The following is a 7,523-nucleotide window of genomic DNA, read 5'->3' on the forward strand; positions in this document are numbered from 1 at the left end:
GGACACTTAAATAGACCAGAAGGAGAAATATACAGAGTGTCCAATATACAATGCAACCCGGAGTTTGGGATAGAACTTTTGAACCTGAAGTAATACACGAATAATGGTTATACCAAAGTGAAGCTTTGTTCATGCATATATTTTTAAACTAGGAAGCAACGATTGAAGTACACTAGAAACCACACAGTGTTGCCAGATGTAACCAAAGGTGTTTTTTTTTTTTTTTTTTTTTTTTTTTTTTTTTGCAAAACATGTAAATTGACACATAACTTATATGTTTGGATGTTCTTCGTTAATTTTCAGTTTGTTTAGTTGGAGTAGCTTGGAAAGTATGGAGCAGAAAAAAGAATTTTTCATTTCCACCGATAACTAATCGGATGAGGCCTCTGTAAGGGGTAACTAGGGAAATCGTAGTTTTCATAAATTAACACTCTGAATTGGCAACTTTACTGATGTTTCAGTGCACCAAAAGGTGTGTTAAGGATCTAATTACATTATGCAATTCCTGAAAACAATGAAAAACAAACTTTGAAATTATAATGAAATTTGTTTTTACTTATATGCATCCGGCAACACTGCTATTCATTTCTATGGGGCTATTTAAAGCAAGAGACATATAAGAACAAATCTCGAACTATTCAAGACCTGGAAACGAACATTCGGGGTGCCATTGAGAACATTAACACTTCTAATCTTCGTAAAGTTGTTGCCAACCTGGTGAAACGTGTGAACCAGTGTTTGAATCAAAACAGAGGACACTCCCAGCATTCGCTGTAGAGCTGGTAACTCATTTCTGATAGTAGCAGTGTTACCGGGTGCATGTAAGTAAACGTTTTATCATGATAATTTCAAAGTTTGTTTTTCATTGTTTCCAGGAATTGAATAACGTAGACAGATCCTTAACACATCTTTTGATGCATTGAAACATCAGCAGTTGCCAATTCAGTGTGTTATTTTATGAAAAATACGATTTCCCTAGTAACCCCTTACAGGGGCCTCATCCGATTAGTTATCGGTGGAAATGAAAAAATCTTTTTTCTGCTCCATACTTTCCAAGCTACTCCAACTAAACAAACTGAAAATTAACGACAGAACATCCATACGTATAAGTTATGATTCAATTAACATATTTTGCAAAAAAAAAATTGATTTACACCTTCGGTTACATGTAGCAACACTGTGTGGTTCCTAGTGTACTTCAATCTATGCTTCCTAGTTTAAAAGTATATACATGAACAAGGCTTCATTTTGGTATAACCATTATTCGTGTATCACTTCAGGTTCAAAAGTTCTACTATCCCAAACTCCGCGTTGCATTGTATATTGGATACCCTGTATATACATACATACATACATACATACATACATACATACATACATACATACATACATACATACATACATCCACACTTCCTTCCTTTAAAGTCTTTTTATTTTATTTTTTATTTATTATATATATATATATTTTCGAAATCTACTCTGAAACGATAGCATTCAGTTTGCCACTACTCGATTTTGGTGTTGTTTGTCACAATATTTTCATACGGATTTATCAGATCATATTACAGTGAAGTTTAGCACATACCTAACGAAACAGCTAAGGGTTACCAGGCATTTATATTCATATTGATTTAATGTGATTAAGTGGTATGTATTCTCGTCTTCCGGACAAATGAGGTATCGTATACTAATTGTTAAAAAAAAAAAAAAAAAAAAAAAACGCAAAACATCCTAAATTTTACGATAGCTTCGTCAATTGACATAATTGTTTAAATAGTAAGGTAGTTAGGGATCTCTTGCCTGTCAGATGTCAATTAACAGATTAATATTTTTTTCTACAACAAGCAAGACTTTATTTTACATGAATTAAAGACCAAATACAAATTCAATTTATGCTCTTTCGCAGGAGACCAATTCGACAAGCTTGGAGCCTTATATAAATGACAGCGTTTTGGTACTAATGAAAAATACAACTTACGGTATAAATGTTAATTTTCGACCCATGCTGTGTAGATGCTGGTCGATTACTCGACGAGATGCTGGTTGGTTGCTGAGATGATCCTTGGTCCTCTCCCTTACCTTTTTATATTGTATAAATTTCCTCAGTCAGACCCTGAGGTTCTACATAACAGCCTTGTTTGTTCACTTAATTACTTTTTACGCTACGTGACTGCCGGAGAACCTCATTAGTCCACGATAAGTGTGACTGTTTATTCAAAAATTCTTTTGTAACCTAATTTAAGCACACATACATTTTTTACATATAATTACTAGAAAACAATGCTAGTTATTTCACTAAACTTTTTTGATATATTCCTTTTTGCAATATGTTGAGCTAACTTTTTTTTTTCAACTCATGTCATAGTTTCAATACAGTCCCCCACTGATGAGGAACTGTTCCTGAACATCACCGTAGTGTGTGCCACTTCTTTTTTTTTTCAACTACAGTTGTGTAATGAAACTATGACATGAATTGAGGGGAAAAAAAAGGAGTGACACACACTACGGTGATGATCAGGAACAGTTCCTCATCAGTGGGGGACTGTAATGGAACTATGACATGAGTTGAGAAAAAAAAAAAGCTCAACATATTGCAAAAAGGAATATATCAAAAAAGTTTAGTGAAATAACTAGCATTGTTTTCTAGTAATTATATGTAAAAAAATGTGTGTATTTGTACTTAAATTAGGTTACAAAAGAATTTTGGATAAGCAGTCACACTTATCGCGGACTAATGAGGTTCTCCGGCAGTCACGCAGCGTAAAATGTAATTAAGTGAACAAACAAGGCTGTTATGGAGAACCTCAGGGTCTGACTGACGAAATTTATACAATATAAAAAGGTAAGGGAGAGGACCAAGGATCATCTCAGCAACCAACCAGCATCTCGTCGAGTAATCGACCAGCATCTACACAACATGGGTCGAAAATTAACATTTATACCGTAAGTTGTATTTTTCATTTGTACCAACTCGCTGTCATTTATATAAGGCTCCAAGCTTGTCGAATTGGTCTCCTGCGAAAGAGCATAATCTGAATTTATATTTTGGTCTTTAATTCATGTAAAATAAAGTCTTGCTTGTTATAGAAGGAAATTATTAATCTGTTAATTGACATCTGACAGGCAAGAAATTCCAAACTACCTCAATATTTTAACATAATTGTATTTCCTGTTTTAACGCAGTTCGTAAAATTACCTCATTTTATATAATGTAGCTACTATTTTTTCCGTTATGTTATGCGATTTAAAAACTGGCATTTATATACTTAAAGAAATGTAAAGATGAATCGAAAACTAGAACCACATTATGCTTATCATTATCATTATCATTATGCTTATCATATATAACTTCTTGACTCAAAGTGATATTATGATGTAAGTTTCATATTCACAAACATCTTGCTTGACCTTTCATTAACTTGTAATTTTCTTTGATAGGTGTTGTTTTAACAAATTACAGGCTATAATCAACGCACAATTTCAAAAATTCAGTTTTAATACTCTTAAATTTGACTTAAATTAAGAAATGTTCATATTTACTGTATTGTAACAGGACAATATGCCTTCAAACAGCAAACACATAATTAAAAGTAGAGGCTGCTCCGGAGGGAAGTCACCGTTAAAAAATTAGTTTTCTTTCTTCAAGTGAGAGAGAAAAGATAACCTAATGGACTTAGAAACACTATTTTACGGGCCCCAGGTTTCCAACTAACTTGCATATATATATATATATATATATATATATATATATATATATATATATATATATATATATATATATATATATATATATATATATATATATATGAAGGGCTTGGAGTAATATAACTTTAAGCCACATTTATACGTATTGTGCAACGAAATTTATCCCTGCACTACAATACAAATTAATGAAGGCAAGAACACCATTTACGATATTTACTGCCATCTAATCTCAATTTTTGCAAATTTGTCAACAGCAACGGGTAGATTTTGTTTTTACAAATGCGGCTTAGCACTATATTGCCCCAAGCCAATTATTTATCTATCTATCTATCTATCTATCTATCTATCTATCTATCTATATATCTATCTATCTATCTATCTATCTATCTATCTATATATATATATATATATATATATATATATATATATATATATATATATATATATATATATATACAGTGTGCGAATTGAAAAATTTTCCCAGGGGGGATGAATTTCACCCATATGCGCACCCAGTCCTCCCCCCATATTATATATATATATATATATATATATACTAACAAGTACAAAACAGTTGAGATGTGAGATCTTTCATAAATTTTCACTCAAGTAATATTTAGGTTAGCTACGCAAAGTAGACCTACTTATTTTTATGTCCACTTAAAAATACTCCAGAGGAGGAAAAAGTTATCCCTGCCAGGGATAAAATTTTCCTTCTCCAGGGTGGGAAAGATTTTTGTCAGGGGGGGAAATCCCTGGCATCCCCCCGCCAATTCGCACCCTGTATCTATCTATCTATATATATATATATATATATATATATATATATATATATATATATATATATATATATGTAGGGTGCAAATTACCGGGAGAGATGAGGGGGAATTTCCCCCTCAATCACATTTTCTTCCCCCCCAAAGAAGTCAGCTGAAGTATATCCACCGGGGATGCTCGCTTCCCCCCCAAACTATGCTCAGTATAACTCCAAATTTCTTCGGAATGATCGATGCAAACTATTCAGTTTTGGTCATTTCTACTTAAACCTGATTGTCCACTATTTTCAACGTTGTTTAGTTGAACTATATTATTATGACTATGGTTGTTACTTGCAACTGTACCTTCGTACCCTTCAGTTCGTCATCGTTCGTGAATTTGAATGTACTAATTGCGTATAACAAAGCCACATATAGATTTATAAATGTTCTTAGCGGTTGGTCAAGAAGAAGTAAACAAATAGCTTCTTCCACCATACTTGGCGAAGTTCGGACATGCCATATTCATCCTCTACATTTGTATCGATTATCATCTTATTTTAATTTTTGTTATAACATGTTATTTCATTTTCCAGTGTACTCTTTGTTAGTACATGCTCTTCATTCCCTAGTAGTTTGTGTGTATGCAACTCAAAAGTTGCAATTAATTTGTGATAGCAATTTGTGATAGCATAGCAATTACTGCCTTTACAGCTTACGGAAATGAACTTTTGAAACTGTACTCAAAATCTGAGTACATCATTCGTCGTTATAGGTATTCTCTCGTAAGTATATGTTAACGTACACGCTGGGGATTTGCTCCTAGTGAGCAGACATGTTAGTGAAGGTGATTTTTAGGTGAATAAGCGCATAATTGAAGATTTGTTTCAGCATTTGTTAATACGACTGGTTCTCCGTGTCATTGTCCGTGTCTGTATCATAGGTGTCCAAACTCGCGAGCCCGACGCTCGTGAGCTCGGCACTCACGCTCAACCGGGCTCGGGCTCAATAATTGAGCGCGAGCCCGAGTGAGCGCGAGCCCACTTGAAATTAGTGAGCGCGAGCCCCAGTGAGCGCGAACCCAATCGAGAGAAGTAAGTGCGAGCCCGAGTGAGCGCGAGCCCAGTTGAGGGAAGTGATCGCGAGCGCGAGTGAGCGCGAGCCCAGTTGGGAGAAGTGATCGCGAGCTCAAGTGAGCGCGAGCCCAGTTAGGAGAAGTGAGCGCGAGCCCGAGTGAGTGCGAGCCCAGTCCAGAGAGATGAGCGCGAGCCCGAGTGAGTGCGAGCCCAGTTAGGAGAAGTGAGCGCGAGCGCGAGTGAGCGCGAGCCCAGTCCAGAGAGATGAGCGCGAGCCCGAGTGAGTGCGAGCTCTGTTGAGAGAAGTGAGCGCGAGCGCGAGCGAGCCCAATGGAAAATGGCCATCTATGATTGGAAGTGCTTGTTCGATTCCATATTATCTAATTGTATCTATCTGGAAGTCATTTCTCTTTAGATTAGAGTCTCCAGAACATACCTCTGAATTCATTATTATGAATCTTCCAGTGTTGTTGCTTCCAGTACATCTTCCAGGTAATCCAGTGCTTTTGCTTACAACTAATGTTGCAAAAATAAATTTAACAAATTTGAAAATTTTTTCGCTAGAATATACGTGTAAAAATAGGGCAAGAAAACTTTTGGCAACTTCAGTGACTGTGAAAGCTGAATTACGATTTATGCGTTGATAACGATGTCGTTTACATTTTAATTTGTAAAACTGGCAATTGAAATTCGTTAAATGGTTGAATTTTAGCAACCAATTAAATGGAAAAGAGGTTTAACTATCCCTGCAATATCTTATGGGGCGTTTACACTTTGTCGATTTGCGTTCGATTCACTTGAATTGACGTCACTTTCAACTTAATCGACCGTGTAAACGGGACTTCAACTTAATCGCTTGTTGATTGAAGGCGACTAATCGCTGGTAACTGAATTGAAAGACGTTCTATTTTCTGTGGTTGAAATAATTGAACACATCCATCGATCTGATTCGGCCTAGTTGCTTCGATTTAGTGGCAAATGCAGCGAGTCGATTTAGTCGTGCGACTAAATCGACCAAGAGTAAACGACCCATTACTTAATCCTACATAGGTTAAGAACGTATATACAAATATTGTAGTTACTATTCATTAAGCTAAAATGAAGAACTGTAAAAAGAAATTCAGTTAACTGTTTTAAGATGTCCAAAATTTGTGTCTAGTTGATATACTAGCATCTTAGAACGCGTAACTCAAGCATTAAAACTATTTGCTCTACTCTAAACAAACAAACAAACAAAAGAAAAACAGGTATTATCTGTGTCATTATTATTATGTTGCGAGGGCTTAGTGGACAGCTCTGGTGCGTGGAGTCCTTGTTTCCATCCCAGCTCGTACCAAGTGAGTTTTGTGGTGAATAAACACCGTGTGTGTGTAGGTTTTCTCGAGTTCTCTCCTACTTTCTTCATTCCACCATTACATTTATTCCTCATCAACATCGTCTCCTTTAGCCTAGCCGGCATAACTGTGGAACCTGAAATTGAAAGATTTCATTTCATTATTTCACTATGTAAAGGCTAAGTAAAAATGTTAAAAAAAAACCCTTTGGCTGCGATGGCCAGGAATCGAACCCGGATCAACTGCTTAGAAGGTAACTATGCTGACCATTACACCACCATCGCTGTACACACTGTGTTTTCATATTGTAAGGTAGCTGCTCCAACCGCGGGAAGGACGTCTTACAACTTTGCTACATTGACCAGAGAAATTATTAGTTTTTTTTTTTTTTTTTTTTAATATTGTTTTAGGCTCTAAATGAGATAGAAGCCAAACTGCAGGGCAGTTGGACTGGCAAATGACCAGGAGCTCATAAAATAAAGGGACCCATCCGTGACCTGTCATAATTTTTATTTTTTAAAAGATTTTATTCAATAAAGCGTTCTGCTATTACCTTGGGTGCCCGAAGAGGGGGCAGGGAGGTAATAGAGCAAACCACGTATACAAATACCGGATGTAATATAGCAACCAGGGAGATGGCCAACTCCCTAGAA

The 7,523-nt window shown here is 35.8% G+C and overlaps 1 non-coding gene across 1 annotated transcript; it reads right to left on the reverse strand.

The window, feature by feature from the left end:
• Window positions 1–7,082: 7,082 nt before the first annotated feature.
• On the reverse strand, window positions 7,083–7,154 carry TRNAR-UCU (transfer RNA arginine (anticodon UCU)). Its single transcript has one exon. It is a non-coding gene; the product is annotated as a tRNA-Arg (tRNA).
• Window positions 7,155–7,523: the final 369 nt, after the last annotated feature.

This window comes from Thermobia domestica, chromosome 10, assembly GCF_964235325.1.
Source record: "Thermobia domestica chromosome 10, izTheDome1.hap1.1, whole genome shotgun sequence".
NCBI classification, from domain to species: domain Eukaryota; kingdom Metazoa; phylum Arthropoda; class Insecta; order Zygentoma; family Lepismatidae; genus Thermobia; species Thermobia domestica.